Source organism: Haliotis rufescens, unplaced genomic scaffold (assembly GCF_023055435.1).
Source record: "Haliotis rufescens isolate VD_foot unplaced genomic scaffold, xgHalRufe1.0.p SCAF_65, whole genome shotgun sequence".
NCBI classification, from domain to species: Eukaryota; Metazoa; Mollusca; class Gastropoda; order Lepetellida; family Haliotidae; genus Haliotis; species Haliotis rufescens.
In genome coordinates, this window is record NW_025964356.1 from 615,765 (window position 1) to 637,784 (window position 22,020).

General features: G+C 39.7%; 1 pseudogene; it reads left to right on the forward strand.

Annotated features, from left to right (window-relative positions):
* LOC124129326 overlaps positions 1–21,742 on the forward strand; it is a 246,727-nt pseudogene extending 224,985 nt beyond the window's left edge.
* Positions 21,743–22,020: the final 278 nt, after the last annotated feature.

Consider the following 22,020-nt stretch of genomic DNA (forward strand, 5'->3'; position numbering starts at 1 on the left):
CACCCCATTCTGCCATGGACTGAAACCTGCAGTGTTCATAACTTCAATGTTCAGATTTTCAGCCATATCTCTGAACTCTGCATTTGCAAATTCACCACCATTATCTGCCAGAAACTTTTTCGGAATTCCAAATCCACTGCCTATCCATAGTTTTAGGATTTTATCAATGATTATCTCAGGTGTCTTTCTTCTGATGACGGCTGCTAAACTAAACCTTGTTGCAAGATCAATCAGGTGCAGGAAATACACACCTGGTTTCCACACTTTCAAGTCCATAGCTACAACTTCATTGAATTCAGTTGCTAAAGGTAGGCACACAACTGGTCTTGGTGGAGTTTTCTTGAACTTTGAGCAAATTTCACATTCACGAGTAACTTCATCAACCAATTCATGACAAGACTGATCCTTCACTCCAGCATCTTGCAGTAACATTGCCAACCGTTGGCTAGACGGATGAGCAAATTGTTTGTGCAACTTCACTATTGTTTTCTTCTTTTCTATCTTCGTCTTTCCAGTGACTGTGAACAAAACTTCAAATGTATTGTCCACAGGTACCCTTGAATGAACCAATGGGACACAATAATGCCCAGATGAGGTACATTGTAAGTCAATTTCATTTCCAAAGAAAGAGGCTTTATCATTTTCAAGGTCCATGATAACTTTTGCAGCTTTCATTGCAGGCTTTCCAAGAAGTAAAGGTATGTCACTCTCAACTACATCCGTCGTAACAGTACATTTTACCCCAGCTATCTCACATGGAAACGTAATCTTTTCCATTGATTTTAGACGCCTTCCACCTCCAAATTTAAACAAAGTCTCACTTGGACATCTTGTCACTTGTTCAAGTTCATGTTTATCAAGAGTATCTATGAAACACTTCACCCACACCTCACCAGCTACTGTAGAGCTACATGCACTGTCTAGGATTGCTGTATTTAATGTTTCACACACTAATACCTCGAGTTCTTCATTTTTGTTTCCTGTGAAGAGTACAAATTCTTCCTCCTTTCCACCATGTTTTCTTTTGTCCATATTTTCATAGGAGTCGGGGCAATCTTTTGCAAAATGAAATATTGACTGACAAATTTTGCAGTGAAGGGGTCTGCCATCCCTTCCCAAGACATTCTGAACTCTCTTCCCTCTTGCACCTTCTGTTCCATCAAACACATCACTGCTGTTTCTACGTGCACCAAACTGTCCTCCATAACCTCTAAACTGTGAATTGTTCCCCCGCCAACCATAATTCTGGTAATTTCCATAACCTCCCTGACCTCTTCTACCTCTCTTACTACGCGTGTAGTGTGCAGATTCTTCATAGACAGCATAGACTGGTTCAACTTTAATTTCTGATATTGGGATCATCTTCTCTTCACCACCTGATGCTGGTAGGGACTGTTTCCCAAAGAACTTTCTCATCGAAACACTCATCTGTTTGAATAGGGTTGCCTCATTAGTATAATCTACCCCAGTGAGCACCAATTGTCGATCTGTGTGACAGAGTCCAGCATTCTCAAGTAATTTGAAAGCCAATACAGATTGTGGTAGACTCATTGTGTATTTTTTAGTTCTGTTATAAAGTTTTTCAAATTCTGTGACATAGTTCTCCATGGTCATTCTTTCCAATCTTCTAAATCTGTCAAATTCAATGTAAACTTCATAAGCCTCTGAAAGTTCATCTTTCTTATATACACTGTCCATAAACTGTATGAATGTTTTCACACCATCTTTCTGATTCAATTTTGTGACACCTAATTCACTGAAAACTTTATCACGAATTGTACCTTCATTCTCTGGCAGAGATAAAGCCAAAGCAGGTCCCTGTTTTTCTTCAGGAAGGTCTGTAACAGTCATCCATACACGGATTTCTTCAATCCATCTGTTATAAGGTTTGGCCTCTGAGAATGTCGGGGGACTCTTATAGCTACCACTAGACGCCATGTCTTCTTTCTTGTCTCTATTTTTTTTTCTTCTTTTTTTTTTTTTTTTTTTCTACACCAACAATTTTTTTTCCAGCATACAGGAAAAGGTCAGGGACAGGTGTCAACCACGCTCTGCTACCATGTTAAAATAGACAGACACAGGTTCTTCATTTACACTTGTATTCAAAACGACTGCCAACACAATACACCTCCTGCACCCACACAGGTTGTCACTCAACTGCCTGGCTAGAGCAAACCAAGATGGCCGCCGTAAAGTCATTCTCAAATCATAGACGGCAGTTTCGTATTCGAGGGGAAGTTTCGTATCCACACATTAACACATACGCCAGATCTCGTGGTCTGTCATGCCCAGCAAGCAATGTGCAGTTAGCAGTGTGTGTGAGATGCAATCTTCAGCCCAGGACAATGCACAATACCTATTTACCGTGACCCAGTGTGTTCTATTACAGACTAGTTGCATGTGGCTGTACCATTCTACAGTACAGTGTGTTCAGACAATAATGGGACTGTACCTATTTTTTATTAACTATACTAGCCACAAAAAGAAACTGTGCACGGAGAAAATATATTCTGGATTGAAATACAACACAGCAAGAACAAAATGATGCAGACGCTGTAGCAGCTGAATGATCGGACCATAAGAAAATGTCAACGGGACCTGAACAACATCTGTTACGATGACGTCAGAAGATCAAAATGATAGGGGGTCAAACGACAAAGTCACAAAGTCAATAACGGGTATGACCACCCTGTGCGTGAATCACAGCAGTGCATCGGCGACGCATGGAGTCCACCAAATGGGCATTGAAGGCCTGGAGAATGGCCTGCCATATCCTCCTCAAATCCTGTGCCAAGTCACGGACGTTATCTGGAGGATGTGGAAGAAGACGCAGACGGCGCTCCATTTCATCCCACACATGCTCTATTGGGGAGAGATCTGGAGAAATTGCAGGCCATGGCAGTAACATGACATTGTTATGGTGAAGGAAATCCATTGTGACCCTAGCCGTGTGAGGACGAGCGTTGTCCTGTTGAAATGTCAATCCCGGGCCATGACGTTGCAGGAAAGGAATGACCACAGGCCTCAGAATCTGATCTCTGTAGCCAACACCGGTGAGATTGCCCTGAACAACCACCAAAGGGGTTCGGTGCCGTGCTGTTATCCCACCCCAAATCATCACAGAGCCACCTCTAAAACGATTCCTCTCCACAATACAGTTGCGTGCATAACGTTCTCCCAAACGCCGGTAGACACGTTGGCGCCCGTCACTGTGGGAAATGTTGAACCTCAATTCATCTGTAAAGACAACATTTCTCCACCATATTCGAGGTTGGTGAACATGATTTCGACACCATCTTAGACGGTTGACTCGATGACGATGTGTCAGGATGGGACGTATGGCAGGGCGTCGTGGTCGAATCCCGTACTGACATAAACGATTCCTGACAGTGTTGGGATGGATACGGCGCAGTCCAGGAATTGTCTGGGACGTCGTTACTGCCGTTTGGAACCTGTGTCGGAGATGTGTAACTCGAATCCATCTGTCCTGTCTTGGCGTCGTTACTCGGGGACGTCCTGAACGTGGGTGGTCGGCAACGTCATTTGTGTTCTGATAACGCCTCACCCATGCCGATATCGTGTTACGATGGCATTGGAAATGTGTTGCCACCTGTTGTTGCCTCATTCCCGCTCGGATCATTCCAATGGCTTCATGACGCTGTGCAGCTGTCAATCTTGGCATGATTTGCTTGTGATATGCTTGTGTCTGCACCTGAGAAGTTTTGAATTTTTGAATGACCACAGATCATGCTTTCCAAAGTGACAGCGAATTTTGAGTTGCACATGCTGTGTAACACATTGCACGTCCATAGGCCCCCATCAATGACATCATATCGCATGGCACGTGCATGAGCGTTTGAATGTCTACAATAATTGCTGTGTTCAAACCTATCTTTCATATATGGACGGTGTGCCCTTATATCTATATTTTCTCCGTGCACAGTTTCTTTATGTGCCTAGTATATGTTCTACATGTGTTAAGTTGACATTTCCATACCCATAGTATGGTGTCATATTCCTGAGTGTTTTGCCTTCAACATATTCATGGGACCTAAAACACTTGGCCGAAACCATTCTATGGTACAGTTAGTACAGACATTTGACAAATTATACACACAAATGCTGTCTCTCAATGTGTTATTGACATGTGATTATTTGTGACATTTGTGACATTTGACAATTTTGCCGTCTTCTTAGGACGTACAGTGCCTTACGGTACAGCTTTACTTCTTTTTCCTGTATATTTAAATGTTTCTAGGTTTGTGGGGTGAGCTAGACAGCATCTACAACAATTACGCCAAACACTTAGGAAGAATTGACTGCCATTCCACAAGGTGTCATCTGTAGGCTTCTTGTTTCCATGGACAGATGTCATGCAGTCATCCAGGCCACAGTACTAGCCTTTACAACTGATGTGCTTGAGATTGTGACATAACCTGCACATGCAAAGGTTCTGTGTTTTACCCTCTTATCTTTCAAACACACATGTCCATGGTATTATTTTTCAAAGCTAAATAGAAGTCACATTGTGAATCTCTTGAAAACATTATGAATCTCTTGAAAATCACATATGCAATTGTGTGAAATCATATCATATCACTGTACAACATCATTGATAGAATGTCACCGTACTTTGAGAATAGATGGAAATATGCACTGCTTGCAAGTTTTCTGTGAGATGAAAGTTTTATCTAATGTGGTAAAATATTTTTCAAAGTTCAATACTATTAATCATACTTATATGCAAATAGTTGAGACAGTGAATGGTTTACTGCTTTGTCTCTGTGGTGAAGTGTGAATTCAGTGTGGTAGTTTTTGAAGTTCACCCGCATCCTTTAAGGGAACTTTGAAGAAAGGAATCATGAAGAAAATTGGAAAAGATGCACATAAACACTGCTAAGCCAAGCCAAAAATATTGGATGGACAGGAAGGGACTTGCATTATATACTAGCAGAAAAAAGTAGCTGTGCTTTATATAAAATGGTATAAATGTTGTTGAAATAACAACGTAATATTTTGTCATTCATCTGATCAATGTTTTATCATAACAAATTCATCAACAAAACCCATACCTGGTAACAAGAGACAGAGCGACATACACTGAAAGAGGGGACCGCCCGGAGAGCGGAAGGTCCGGGGTTCGATCCCCGACCGCGTCATACCAAAAGACGTTAAAAGATGGTACTTGTTGTTACCCTGTCTGGCGCTCGGCATTAAGGGGCTAAAACAAGGACTGGTCGGCTCGGAGTCAGTATACTGTGTCTGGGTGGGGTATTCATGTTAAACTGCGGCATGGTATCTCAGTGAGCTAGCACTATAAATCGGCATCAGTCCGGACTAGTACAAGCAGCCACACACACACACACACGTGCATGCACGTCGCTATATAAGTGCAATAATCTTGGACGCGACGTTAAACCCCATTTCACCTCACCTCACCTGAAAGAGGGGTTGTGTAACAACTTAGTTGACAATGTCAATATCGAGTGTGAACATATTCACTGCCTCTCCTGCATTGATACAGGAGAGGCGATGCATTGAAGACACCAGTTGATTGAAAACTGCCTGGGGGATGTTCCAAATATCAACCAAAGATTGGGCCAACTGTGCTAGCATTACCGGCAGCTTCTGGTCCTGTCATAGGCATCATTAGATCTCATCCCAGACATGTACAATGGGTGGAGAGGTCTGGAAAAACAGCAAAGTCATGCTACCTCAAAAAGTCTGTTACAGCAACGTTGCAATGTGTGGGCGGGCATTATCCTGCTGCAATATAACATTATGTCCCTGCATTTGCACAAAGGGTACAACATGATATCAAACGATGTCATTCCGGTAGCATATGCCACTCAATGATAAGTTGTGTTCTCCCTTCAGTTGTGATGTCTTCTTACGCCATTACACTTCCACCCCCAAAACGTTCTCCTGGATGCCTGTGGACCCTTGCATTCATGTTAAACTGTGACATGGTATCTCACAGGGCTAGCACTATAAAATCTGCATTAGTCCGGACTAGTACAAGTAGCCACCACACACACAAACATGTGCATGGACATCACTATATAAGAACAATAATCTTGGACGCAAGGTTAAACCCTATTCCATCTCTCCTCATCAGCAAGTCATTTCTTGTAAATCAAATATGCCATTTCCCATTATAGGGGTGACAGGTTGTAGAAATAGTGTAATAAATGCTAAACGAATATATTTCTCCAACAAATTTTATAAATCAACTTTCTGCTATTTATTTTACTTGTGTAAGTCTTATTCGTTAGTTAGCAATTACCCCCAGTAAATAATACAAATTCAAAATAAATGCCTCTCCACCACTAACTTGGATGAGGCAGAATTTGACCTACGTCACGGTTACTCACAATGCACTACTGTCAGTGTGTGCCAATGTTATTTCCACTATCCGTGCCTCTGACAAGTTATACAAAGCAAGATGACAACCCTGATCTAGACGTTTTTAAGGCTGCAGACAAGCCGACATTTTACAATTTAAAGATTTCACAGTATTCGACGCCAGAGTATGAAAGAATGTGACACTTGTGGTCCAGAAACAGTGGTTCATGTTCGATTTGCTTAAGCCCCCGTTACACTATCAAAAGCTTTTATCAAAAACTTGGTCAAAGAAAACGTTGACCAAGTTTTCTTGGTCCAAATTGGGCTGTTTACACTCATCAAAGTTTTTGATAGGCCGTCAAAGTTTTGGTGGGAATTATCTTGCCAAGGTGGATGCTACTGACAAAGAATTGTTTGCTGTTGTCATTTTGATTTTGTTTATTGCCATGTTGAGAAGGTGGCATCTGGGTAGGCAAAGGCATATTTGTTCCCGAGAAGGGCTGCTCGTTGTTGAAACAAATCAATTAATTCTTCCAACATCTTGTCAGTCCAAAATAGTTGACTCATTTTGACTTGACTCTTTGCACTTCGGGTTGAAAAGGGGTACCGGTATATGTTCCTTGCAGTCTGATTGGCTAAATTAAATCAACGTCATCAAACTTTGATCAAAGTTTGACGAGAAATACGATCGGTTTCTATTCCATCAAAGTTTGACAAAGTTTTTGATGGCATGTTACACTATCAAAAACTTGGTCAAAATGGACTTTAACCAAGTTTTTTATCAAAGTTTTTGATAGTGTAGCAGGGGCTTTAAATGTGCATGTTCTGAAATAAATTTCATCAAGTTTGATAAGTGTGGGATTAAGCACGTCCAAGGGTTTTTATTTTATTTAATACCCGCACCAAGGATAAGGGTTTTAAATATCTTAAAAACTCTTAGGGAAGTGTTTTATCCAACCGAAAAAAGAAACTTAAATAAAATTTATCAACATTTATTTATTACAAACATACTTTCCATAAACCTGAGGAAACGGGCGTAAAATATCTGCTGCTGGCATTGTATTTTAGTCAGCGCCTACCCTCACTGGGCTACAGAAACAAATTTGTCATTTGATTTTACATATCATTACATTGTGTTCAAATGCAACATAAATTTCTAGCAAGAAACATTCATATGTTACAATCTAAATGGAAGTTGTATTAATAAAATACCCGGGATATTACAAGATATTATATAGCAAAGGTGCTTAGGATAGCATATAAAATCCCTGGGATATTAAAACTTCTCTATTTATGAGATTTTACCTGACTGGAGAACAAAAGGTTGAAGTCACTGGAGGTTTAAAAGTTATGATCAAGTGCCTGTGCTGCGATTTTAGTGATGTCAGGATATTGTTTTTGTGGCCTTTTGAAGGGAGGAGTGTTTTCTGATGGACTTTCAAAACCCTTCCTGCCAAATCCCTACGGTACTGGTTGATGGAGATGGTAATGAATATCGATCACATATAGGTTTGATAACAACATGTCATGAAAAAAAAAAAATTTTAACACTTTTTTATAATGTTATACTTTACTTTCATTGTCGTTTTGGGTTATTCCGAACGACAGTTACGGCCTGTACGTCTGATTCCGTCAAAATTATCGTCTATCTCTTGCATCTTAACATTTGAACGGAGGAGGCGTTGCACAGTGCGTGGGAAGCATTTCCATACAATCTCAACCATATATTAGACATTCCAGAATGTTCGTGTGTTCAGTTTTCAAAATTTAATTGAAACTGTGTCAACATATTTTTCAAGCGTACTCTGAAATGGAAGTTGCCTGGTTGAAATGAGTGCCGTAAAACTTGAGAAAGCTGCTTTCTAATGATGTCAACTTCTTGTTAGTCATTTCAGTGGTCGTTCAAATTTCGCGAAAGGTTGTTCTGACGTGACCCGTAATGGGATGACCTCAGATCTTTGTTTGGCGATAGCGAGAACTAAGATCTGATTTTAATGAGATTGATATCAAACTACCATATTTCCTCTATGAGACACTGGGTCATCTATTAATTTCACGAGAGCCATTGACCAAGAATGTTTTAGAGACCTGGCTTGTATTTGAGGCCCAGCCTCAAATAGAGAAATATTGATATGTACGCAATTCTTATCGGTGATTGGCATCCATTTTTTTATGGATCAATAGGTAGGCGATCAATATATATTGTAGTGTGAGAGGGCTGAATATATTTAAAAGGGGTTTCCATAGAAAAGAGGAAATCTCTTTTTAACCAATCAGAATCAAGCATATAGACTGTGTCCTGATGACCATTAAAATGTCTGGCACTTTGTTTTGTGCCATTCCTGCTTGCATCAAATTTACAACACGTAGATGTTTCATTTTCAGCAAGCAGTGGCATTACGTAAGCATCACTTACAGTTAAACAAGAGTGTTTTTCTGAGCACTTGATAGCTCAATAATCATTGTTCACATAAAACTATCACAAGTTTGAGTCTCATTGCTCCAAACAAACACACAAACACCCAACGTCTGTTCCGTGCATGAACACACACATGCAAATTGTGAATCACGGCCTTTATAGGAAGCACAGTTACTATTTTCCGTTAATATTCATGCATCTTAAAAACATTTACTGCTCAAAAGAAATTAAGAGTCAAAAACATTCTTGCATATAAATATTAGCTTATGAGCTAAAATAGTGACGACTTATGACAAACAATTCTTTGTTGTCTCAAGAACAGAAAACAGAAAAAAAAATTCTGATTAGACACTAGCATTCACACATTCTTGACAACGTTGGCGCATGCTGTTCACCAGGCGTTGGAAATAACGTTAGGGGATCACTTGTCATTCTGTGACTAACCCCTGAGTCAGGTGCTGGAGGTTGACAGCAGGGACGTGATGTGATCGAACTCGCCTCGCTAGTTCATCCCACGCATGGTTAATGTGTGACAAGTCGGGTGAATATGCAGACCAATCCATGTGCTGAACATTCTGCTGCTGCAGGAAGTTGGTCACGACCCTGGCACGATAAGATCTTGCATTGTCGTCCTGGAACCAAACTCCTGGTTCAATCCGCTCCAGAAGTGGTATTACCAGAGGTTGAACAATCTCATTGCGATAATGCTTACCAGTAAAATTTTTGTTGACGACGTACAGAGGGGTTCTGTGGTTCTTGGATATCCCTGCCCACACAACCATACTTACTCCTCCACATGGTAGACGTTGAGCACGTTGACATCAGCAAATCTCTCCTTGACGACAATAAACACAAGCACTGCCATCATTGAACTGTAGCGAAAAGTGTGACTCATCTGTGAACATTGTCTCTGCCAACTGACCACAGTTCCGCCAGATATGATGGTCAAGTAGCCCTTTTATTGTTAAATGTGGCATGCATTGAATGACACTCATGCTAAACACATGCAAGTGGTACATGAGATGGCACAATGAGTTTTGCAAGGCGGTTTGTCAGTTTAGTCTGACATAGTTCATGCCTTAAATCCATGAAAAGAAAAAAAATCCAAAGGGTATTGCTATGATTACATGTCCCATAATAATGTGATGTCTGTCGTCAAAATGATAACCCAAAGGGTGATATTCTGACCCTATCTGGCTTAAAAAGACATACTTACAAGAATTATCAGAAAACTTCCTTTAACCCTAAACTTCTTTTGAATGTTATACATGTATATGAGTGTACTGCAGATTGACTTTGCCATCAGCTATGGGAAGATAACTCCCAAGAGACAGTTAACACTGTAACTGATCTTTTTTATGCCTTTACTTTCGGTAAGCAATTAAGTCCTCACATGCTATGCTGATATCAAGACTTAAAATCCTTCTCTTTTTTTGCCATTGTACTAATTGGGGATACAATTGACTGAAACATGATCTGTGGGGTCAAGGTTTATTTTCCATGACACATGTGTTTACCACGATGTGTGCAACCCATCAAGCACATCGAGTGACCTGTACATTCACAACTCATCTTGTGTCTTTGGGCAGTAGAATGAGTGAGTATGGTTTTACGCCGCTTTTAGCAATATTCCAGCAATATCACGGCGGGGGACACCAGAAATGGGCTTCACACATTGTACCCATGTGGAGTTTGGTCAGTAGAGTATGATGTTGTTGAACTATTTTTGACATAATTATCTTGCATTTATTTTTTGCAGATGATCATCATATATGACCCGATGACACAACTGATGTCAATAGATCCATTTTCATACCAACAGATGTCAAATGTTGACTACTGGTGTAATGCCAGTGATTTAACCCTCAGACAGGTTGGTGAAATATTTGGTTGGTAAAGCATAAACCTAACTATTATGATCATGAATTGGTACAAATTAGGTGACAAGGGTGCTGCAGATAACAGGAAATATGAAGAGATACTTGTGTGCTATTAAGTGCAAGTCTGTGACTGCAAGTGCGAGGTGAATATTAGTAGGTGTAAGGACATTCTGGCAGCTGCAAATCAAATTCTGAAGATGGCAGTGTAAGAATATGAACCAGAACCAAAGTTATTATAGTTGTGGAATTGCTTGCAAAATTTTACACTCATTGACCACATAAGATACAATGTGAATATGTGTTCTTTATTACAGACTACTGTACAAAGAATTCTACATGTCTGTACCTGTCCTGTTGAGTCAAGGAAATAGAATGTAATAAAAACAAAACAGTAAGCCTTCTCTGAATCATAACACATGTGAATAGAATTAACTTTTAGGCAAACCTTCAGATCTATTTAATAACAACATCTTAAAACGTGTTAAATAGTTACACAAAGTACATATTTACATAAAAAAAATGTGGATTTCATTGTTATCTAAAATGACACAAACAACTACCCTGATTCCACCAGCGTTGTCTATGCATATCATTATTCAGGCTTTAGGCCAGGCTGTACTGTCACAGTAGAGAGAGACACATCGTTTTCCTTTGTTTACAGTGCATTATATACATGACACCCTTGGTGTGTCCCTCACCCCAAATCGGGCAAGTTTCTCTACCTCAGGTGCATTTGACATCTCATTCTGCGACAACTCAGGCTCATCTTTCCACTCTTATGGCGCAGACGTCCCGCTGGGGCCTGTGATTTGCATGGTATGAGCACAGTATGCGCAGTCGAGCAAAGACTTTTGTCCCTATCCTGCCACAGACTGAGGTCTTCCATCTTCCCAGAGCTCATTTCACTCCTCCTCTAAGATGACCCCGCTTTGACCAGTCCTGTGGTAGAGGACTGAACCAGGGACAACAGTACTGACGCTCTTGTACTGCATGACTGGGACTGTCTACCCCCTGTCATTCAGGTGACACCCACCTCGGTAGATAGGAGAATACAGCAGTTTGGGTCCAACTGGGGCATCTTGGGCCATCAATTTGTCACCTCCTTCCTGGGTTAATGAGGGTTAATGAAACCGCAGCCCCTACCCATGCACCATCATTCATGGCTTTTCACCAATATTCTCCATGCTGAAGAAGGGCTCAACAAAAGTCTGCATGATATACAATATGCGTGTCTTCAACTTGCTGTACCTGGAACATCCGCCACATTCCAACAGTCAACTCCATAATTTTCCGCACCATCAGTTTACAAGATGCCTATCTGCATGGGTCCATACATCCGTTACACCTCAAGTACCTCAGGTTTTACTTCCTCCACTTGAGGGAGATCAGATTCAAAGCACACCTGGACGATTGTTTACAGAAACAGAAAGGATGTACTTGGACCACAGCTGTACTTCACTTTGTGCCTTCTGCACTGTCAGGGCAGGCTAGTCTATGAGGCAAAGTCCAACTTGATTCCATCCCAAATCCTAACACCTGATGTCCATTAGGGCAGTCATTCTCCCACTGCTTGCTTTGTGTCAACACCACTCTTCTCACTATTAGCAGGAGCTTCTCACATCTCACTTTTGCACAGGTACTCATGATGCACAGTCACCTCCAACTTCAACCATTCCAGATGTACATCCCTCAACAGCAGTCAAACCATCACTTCCTCTTCCACTGCAATCACACCCATTCCTTGCCTGGTTGCTGACGAATGTCTGCATCAGCATCTCCAACACAACGTTTACTGTCACACACGACCTTTTAGAGGATGCCTCTCATCAGGGCAGGTGTATCCATTTTCGAAATGTGTATGCAGCATAAATTTGGTGAGATCACAACCTCATCTGTGATAACAACAATCTTAGTTTGAGCTAGTTATCTTTCGATATTTCACTCAATGTAGCTCCTTCCTGCCTCATGATCAAGATAGACAATACCACAGTGGTATAGCAGATCAACCACCGGGGATCCAATTCTGCCTCTTTCATCTTGTTGACACGTTCCAGGACACAGTTTTAGTGCATCACATTCCAATGCCATCAGCGTCTTAGCAATGTCTTAGATGCCTCTTGTCCCCTATCCATGTCACAGACAGAAGTTGTTTCACATCATTTGGCAGTGCCTGAGTTCATCCACTGGCTTGGACACACAATGAGATTTCCATACCATGGGAGGGTCTGGATGTCTACACATGCCCTCCGGCAGCACTTCTAACTCTCAACCTAGGAAAGATTCACTACAACTGACTTGGTTTACCACCCTGCTAGACACTCCTGTTTTCCGACTTCCTTCTTCACCCTCACACCCCTGATGAATTCTGTCTACACATCTGGTATGTATCAGAAATCCCTGAGGATTGTTCAGCATTTGTTTCCCGAGCAGTCTCGTTTGCTCATCCATCTTCTACGAGACAACTTTATGATGATAAGTGGACTTTGTTCGAAAAAAACTGTGCCAACCACTACATCTCTCCTTCACTGCCTGCTTGGTCTTAACAGTTTGCTGATTTCCTCAACTATCTATCAACATGCATACTCTTCACCTCAGGGGTAGTACTTTTGACACCTATTTGGCATCAACTGTGCTGGCTCTCAATTGTGACACTAAAGTTTCAACCATTCTAGAGCTCTGCCTACTTCAAACTCGAAGATTGGAAGTAGAAATTTTGTCTTCCTGGGAATTGAAAATTGTCCTTTGCGATATCAACATGGCTTCCATACGAACCTATGAAGAACATTACTCATAAAATATTTTTTTAGCCACTGTGGCCCGTGTACGTGAAATCCGTGCACTGAATTTCACAAGGATCATGGTGCTGCGCACCTTGGTCTCAGATGAGTCTTCATCGTCAAAAATCCTCTTCAAGGTCAACCGGATTGAATGTTTATCATTCGTCTGATTTCATTGACCATCTGATGGGAAGATCAGCAGGAACGGACACTCTGCCCTGTCAGGGCTCTTCATTTATCAATGCTCAGATGGAACTTCAGGATTTGCAAATCATGTGTACAGTCAACTGGGCACCAACAGATATTTGCTAAACCTTTCATGTTGTTAATCAAGCTGCTCAAGTAATTTGATGCACTTCATGAGGTAAGACTTGTTTTAAAACTCTATAGATCTTGATTGTCGATCAGATCGTCTTGACCGGGTACCATTTTGTTTGAAACAAATGCTCGTAATATCAGAGATGGAATCTGATTGGTCCATAAGGGACATAACTCGAAATAGCCACAGGTGGCACTACAATCGAGCCACAAAATTCCAGCCTAGTTCAGCAAGGGTGGAAAGTGGATTTGTAACTCCCTTGTCTCGGGAAGATGGCGAGTCACTACCCCTGAGATGTATTCATCGAACACATTGCTGGTATTCACCAGTTTTGACCCCTTGATACTGGCTTGTATTTTCTACATTTTAATAACAAAAATTATATACAAAGAGGATAAATTATATTGATAAAGCTGGGTTGAAGACGTAAAATAAATTTCCCCAAGACCACAGAACTAGCTAATTGAAAACCTTACCAGCCCTTGTCAAAAGTTGCCAGTCCCAAATTTTGTTGGTGGGTTAACCCTCAGTATCCACCACCAATGATTATTTCAGTACTTTTTTGCATCTAAATCTAGGATAAGTTAAGGCACTGGGGGCCTTGTCATTAAAAGGTGCAGAGTTGCTTCTCTTGTGCATGCCAGAAAGCTCTTGCTTGTGCAAAGGGGGAAATAAATCATCACTTCTTCCTATTGTGTGCTAGAGAGAACATTTGTCTTTTCTCTAGTACTTGGTAGTGTAGTCACACTATTGACTAGCTGTTCAGTTTATCTAGTTGGTAATTACATTGTAACTCAACTATATAAATAGGAAGTCATCTTATGTAAATTGGGTACCAGTACCCACGTATGTGTGTTGATTACAACATGAATTTCAAACTTGATTCTTGATTATTTATTCTTGTTTCTTATGTACAAACATTAGATTGACTGTTACAGAAAGAATTTCATTGAGTATATGGCTTTTAAATTTCCTTAAGCTAGCACATTTACTTCATAATACAGCATTAATATACTAGGTTGGACTTGTTACTTCACAAAGCAATGTTCATTTGACATTATGTAAATTACAAACATGGATATTCACATGCAAAGTACATAATAGTCCAATAAAATGTGCAAATACAATAGCTTAACTGCACTAAATAAATAAGCGTATATTTCATATACCTTTCATAACAACTTTAGTCATATTTCCATAAGCCAAGTCTAAATCAACCATAAAACCTAAATTATAAAGAGTATTGGTTACTATGTATGGTAGAGATTAAGAAGATGCATGCAATTACAAATTCCTATTTATGAATTGTCAAATAAGTGAATAAATGTGTCACTTTGTCACTTTTATTGACAGTATAAGGGCGTATGGTCACATTGATCAACAAAATGAAATTCAGTTTGGGCAATAATAAGGAAATGTAGGTATCGTTGTGGGTAGCATCGGTAATGGTGACGAAGTTTTGATAAGTCACTTGCTTGGTAATTTTGCGATTTTCGTTTACACTTTTTTGACTTGCAACACAAAGTAAATGTTTCATTTGAGCATTGCTTATTTTATCGTGTGTATATTTATGACAGTCAAAATGTGTAACATTTTCACTTAGGTAATTTATTAAATGCCTTAATATTCAGTTATTATTCAAATTGACTGGAAAATATGTCCATATGCATTACTATGATAACGAATTCCAAACATCTTTTATGTTTGATATCATCACCAAGTAACTGAAAATGTTCAGGATTGAAAGTACATTTCTATATTGTTTGGCTTCTAATCCCAGCATAATTAATCTATTGTTATGTTTTTAAGCCCTTTTAAGCATCAAAGAAATTCCCAACCAAGACGTAAAGGAACAAGAATGATTCTGTTCAATGCTAAAACAAATGAATGAAAACAAAATTCAAATATCATAATTGCAACCTACCAAAGTTATATTTATAATTTTAGGCATCTACCTTGTTCGAGGAATGTATCCTTGAATATCCACATAAAGGAACAATATCCCATACGTCTGCAGCTGTACAAATAAACTTATTCGATGTCACATGTCTCTGTAACAATCAAATACTTTAAAATATATATAGCGTTTTGGGATATTATAACCTGTGTTCATTTCCCAACTGATCACTTAGTTTGTTTCAGTTGTTTCATGTAGGTCAAGTCTCAAAGGTCAACTGAGAAGGCCCACGTGACAACTATTTTCAGAATCCATTGAGTTTGATAACAATGAGCGTATAACGGTTAACCTTTGAACAAAGTATGTTGTTTTTACATTGGCACTTCACACCATGATATTAGTGTATTCTGCCTGCTTTAGGAAACCTACACATGTAAACACTTACTTTTAACATATCCACTGTGCAAGATAACAGTAATTAATTAATCAACATATTTTCTGTTGATTCTTTGATGGCGAGGAATAATCCATTGATTTACAAATCATTCATTCATCTGTTGCTGAGCTGCCAAATGCATATTACGTAACACACATTTCACCTCACATCAAACCTGGATTTAGATTGAATAATTACCCCAGACTCAAGAAATGCCAAATGGGAACCTTTATCGAGTAATCTGAGTGGTGCTACCACTAATTATACCTGTAATACATTCATTAACTGAGCATCAAGTGTAGGGTTATACCAGAAAACATGGATGACAACAAGGCAGTAGTAATCATATTATCCACGAAATACGAAATTCAAAAATGCTTTCACTGCAGGGATACCTTTTTTAATTATTAAACTATAACCATCAGGGGTATTTCCAAATAACAACATCTGTTTGTTTAGGCTGAAGAAATTAATTAACATGCGCCCTTTGTCGAAATCTTCTTAGATCACACGTAACCAATCAGTGTTCAAAAATGAGTAAACCAAATATTGCCCAGACTCTTGTCACGCTCAGTTGCTTTAGTGAGGAAATAGACTCACAGCAGCTAGTGAGCCCTTGAGGACAGTGTTAGCCAGCCGAGAAGAAGCCAGAGATAAGTGCTCCTTTAAATAAGGTTGACAAAATCGGCACATGATCAAAAATGAAACATAAACATTCAAAACCAGGAATTTAAAATAAACATCCTAACCATTACAATTACCGTATTCGACGTAATAAGCGCCCAGGGCGCTCTCAACATTAGGAATAGGGGGCTCTTATTAGAATATTATTTTGGTGAAAAAAAACAGAGTTGAAAGATCAATTTCGTGGTTTATGCTGACAGCCTGAAATGTTTATGTACGACAGATATATTTTTCCAGAATTAAATTCCCATGATTAAGGGTGCGTATAACACACGAGTGTGTATTATACGCGAATAAATAAGTCTTGTGCACATTGATCAATTGGAAGGGATACTAATTGGGATTGTTCACTAGCCAATATATTAGCAAATATCGCAATGGGCGCTTATTAGAGCAGGGCGCTTATTACGTCGAATACGGTATTTAATTAAGGATTGAAGTTGTATTTGTTGATGTTCATCAGCTGATGAAGACAGTGCCTCACATTAGCAAATTTCATGATATAGCTTCATGATTAACGTTCTGTGAACTTTTGGTGTGTGTTTGAGTCATACTACGGCTGCTGATGATGGGGATTACTTGAGGCGGCGTGGTTGGATTTTGGCACATGACAGTAGGGAGCTCAGTGATTTCTTTTGGTAAGTTGAGTGTTCTCTTTTATAGCTTTGAATGGACCCAACATAAACATGATCTGTCTGGCCTCAAAGCCTGCATCATTCATAGCCTGAATCCATGTCATGCTCAGTTTTCCCAAATGATTTTTATGTTATTTTTAGACATTGAGGAATCCCCCAAATTAGTCCTGTATGCCCCACTCAATTGACAACGTAATCACGTGACATACTAAAGTTCATCGGGAAATGAACAACAGTCAGCTTGGTAGTGTTCACCTAGGCAAGGTCACCTACTACTGTCAATATTATTGTATAATACTGTTGTCATATACAATAGACAATTTGTGGACATACTATTACCGTATTTTGTTGAGTATAGTGCGCACCCATGTATAATGCTCACCCCCCTCTAGCGAAGTCAGTATTTTGGAGAAAAAAAATTGGAATGTCAAGCGCAGAAAATAAATACACCGTAGATCTACCCCTTCAGCGAATTCCGGTAAACGAATGGGTGATGAGAAACTTAGTCAGTACAAATTCGAAATTTGAGATAAAAAATCACCAGACATGTTTATTTACCGTTTAAATTGTATTTTTTGTTCTGCTAGGCATTGTTTTACATCCAGGGATTAAGATTACCTTTTGTATTTTCTCAGAAACTAAGCCGGAAACAGCAATCAGCTGTACACACGTTTTCTTGGAATCTACCAGTGATTCGGTCAAGACACACCCAATGATATAGCTTTGCAGGATTTTATTGCAAGGATCGGCAAAAATTGTATCTGAAACTATTTTTTTATCAGGAATAATATATCTCAATATCTTGTTAATTTAGTTGCAGCTTTCACTAAACATATTTTAAATAATAATACCCCTAACAATGCCGTAGTTAACTTTTTTTGACAGGGGGGGCAAATATTTGTACAAGTATCACTTGTCCCAACTTGATTCAAATAAAACTGTTTTCTATGAAAATTCTAGGGGGCAACTGCCCCCTGGCTGGCTACGGCACTGCCTAAGCGAAGCAGCTGATCGCTATTGCCGGTTATTATTTTTCACATGGAACCAGTCTGACCAGTCACCGTCAAGGCTCCCGCGCACATGGTCGCGTGATCGCGAGAACTACGTGTTGACATAGAATTGTCAAACTATAGCAAATATGACTTTTAATGAGTCAAAGTATGGCATTTATGATATACATCCGGCTGCGACACCTCCGAGACCGCACTACCACAGCCACGTCTACAACCACACAGATCCCTGAGGTAGGCAGAATATCAGATCAAACGGTACGCAACAGACTGAGGGAGGCTGGACTTTTTGCACGAAGCCCTGTTTGACGTCAAGTATTGACCCCATGTCATCTGGCGGACCGTCTGCTTTGGTGCCAACAGAGAGTTAGATGGGCTCGTGCAAGGTGGAGAAATGTACTGTTTACTGACGAGTCCCGTTTCCTACTCACACGTGCTGATGGGCGCGCACGTGTCTACAGACGTCGGGGTGAACGTTACGCCCCCAACTGTGTGCAGCAGGTTGTCCCATTTGGCGGCGGGAGGGTCATGGTATCGGCCGGAATTCATCACGGTGGTAGGACTCTCGTGCATGTGGCAGGTGCATTGACAGGTGTGTGTTACAGAGACTTGATCCTACAGCCTTACGTTCTTCCTCACGTCAACGTTCATGGCGGACAGTTCCAGCAGGACAATGCTCAACCGCATATTGCACGTGTTTGTCAGGACTTCTTACAGCACAACAACATCCAGACATTACCTTGGCCAGCCCGGTCACCAGATTTGTCCCCGATTGAGCATCTGTGGTAAGAGTTGGATCGACGCGTTCGCAGAATGAATCAACCGCCCCAAACACTTCTGGCGCTTCTTGATGCACTTCAGCATGAATGGCAGCACATCCAACAGCGTGTTATTGACAACTTGATTGCATCTATGGGTCGTCGGTGTCAAGCGGTGATTGATGCACGTGGTGGGCACAACCGATACTGGCATTTTCTGTACCCCTGTGACATTAACTGTATCGTGTACGTGTGTCTGTCTAGGTGACACGATTAATGTTTTGAACATTTTGTAAATTGATCTTCAAACAGTGTTTCAATTATGGTTTCTGTGTCCTATTTTGAAACAATCGCATTATATTACATTTTGAAAGTCAGTGTCAAGTTTCTTTTTTTGAAGAGTATATATAAGTTATTAATTGTTTCCTGGAAATTTTATAACATGACACGTTAGATTAAGCCGAATGTTCATATTTCTGCAACTGACATAATTATCTTGAAAATTAAGGGTTTGTCTGTTTAATGTTTGGATAATAAGTTTACTGAAATGGTTCATGATTCATCATGGCATTTTTATTTGCCGATAAATCTAATGTGTATATTGTTTTCAGGAATAAATGTGCAAAATATTTCTTCAATTGGCCCTTGTTTAATGAAGCACCTGACTGTTTGAAATCACCCACCCTCTTTACAGCGCCTTATGCTAAAACATTTCTGCAGGCTAAAGGTAACCTGCTTGCCCCCAATGTGCACATATGATGTCATGTTTTCACATGTATACTGTCTTCACTGTATACAGTCAGTTGTGATTAATTCTCTTGATGTCTGTACATGTATCAGAAACTGATGTTCCAAGCAAAGAAAAGTTGGAAGTATGTTTGGTTAATAGGTGCAGTATAGCCAGTGTCAGTTTTTAGGGGATAAATGCATGTTGGAAACTGGAGGAACAAACTTGTTTCTCTTTTGTTTAATTACATATTGAGTTTGTGTAATGTACCGGTAGTGTCAAAATGAAATGGCTGCTATCTAGTTGTGGTCACGATTGCTCCAATAAAATGTTTTTCGATTGAAAATAGCTACATATTGTATTATTATCCCCCGCCACAAAGTGGAAGGGTGATATTGGAATGGGTGCCGTCCGTCCGTCACATTTCGTTTCCAGAGCAGATCTTGAAAACCATACCATATTTCTTCACCAAACTTGGCACATAGATAGATCTAGTGGTGAACTGGTGCCTTTTGATAGTTTGGGATTTTAAAAAGTTATTTTTCGAGTTACCATGGCAACAACTTTGATTTAGACTGAAAATGGCGGTAGTCCTCGTTTCCGGAGCAGATCTTGAAAACCGTACCATATTTGTTCGTCATACTTGGCACATAGATAGGTCTAGTGGTGAACTGGTGCCTTTTGATAGTTTGGGATTTACAAAAAAAGTTATTTTTCGAGTTTCCATGGCAACAACTTTGATTTAGACTGAAAATGGAGGTAGTCCTCGTTTCCTGAGCAGATCTTAAAAAAACGTACTATATTTCTTTACAAAAAGGCCCAGTGAACATAGTTCACAGGCGCTAATGCATTGCACACACCCGACATGTCATATTCACGGGGGATGTGAGTATTTCATGCTTGTTTTATTTGGAGCCATTTGATTTTGACACTACATTAAACGAACACAATGGAGATAAAATATGTATCACGTTTTAGTACATATCAACATAGATATTGAACGGAATTAAGTCTTGGAAAGCCACATTGATTGTCAGATATAAAATGAAAAGGAAAACATGTTGCAGTCAACCAGCTGAATATGAACATGTGCACTAGTGAGTTATGGCGTTACTGGAAGTGTGGGATTTTGTGTGCAGTCTATATTTTTTCAGCTACGACTGCAAAACCAGTTATCTTTTTTATTAAAACAATGAGTCTAAATATGTTGGTTTTTTCCAAAGCAATATTTTGCAACAATATGTTTTTTGTGGCAGACAAATTATTATTATTTTATTTCTTTTTATTTCAGCAGTCTGAAGTATAATTACAATTTCTTACAAGCATTTTCTGGGACGATTTATATTTTTCAATAAATCCCTGGGGCCCACTAAGAATATCAAATAGTCGGTTCCTTATTTCAGCGATTGATTTTTGTGCAACAATTTATTTTATATCCGTACCAAACTTTGAGCTGTAAATACTTTTACCTCTCTTGTATTTGCATTCACACAAATACCTTTCAATACCTTGACCAAATAAAGGGTAACAATTGCAAGGTGACAATTTCTGCTGAAGAATCTACATACATGATCGTCTTCGAATTAAAAGACATAAATATAAGAGTAAATGCTGTCTTTTCAGAATCTATCAACATCTCCTGCTCAGGAACAAAATGACTTTGCAACTCGTACAAGAGAATGCTTACAGCAGATACGAGACCATCCTGATCCACTCTTGACTATGTTCAAATATGGAAAAGCTCGATGTTACAAGAAAGAACTTTCGGGCATCTGGACTTTGATGTGACAAGTTAAACATGCTGAACATTGTTGGCATCATCACCTTTTGCATAATGAAGATATTGATTGATTTAGGAGATATGTTTTGTGAATTATTGCCTATTTTATGTCTAAATGAATTTATGCAAACATAAATTATTAAATCAGTCATTTTATTGGCGAATGCTTTTAGCTCACTCTTCAGATAATGCATTACTGTGCGTGACGTCATAACATCACAAACTGATGTCGTCACTATTAGACTATATGGAATATCTTTTTAATTTGAAGTTTACACGATATAGTGCTTTTCCATTGGACGAGACGACACAGTTTGACGTTCATATGTTTTCCACGAGACCGTGTACTTGAA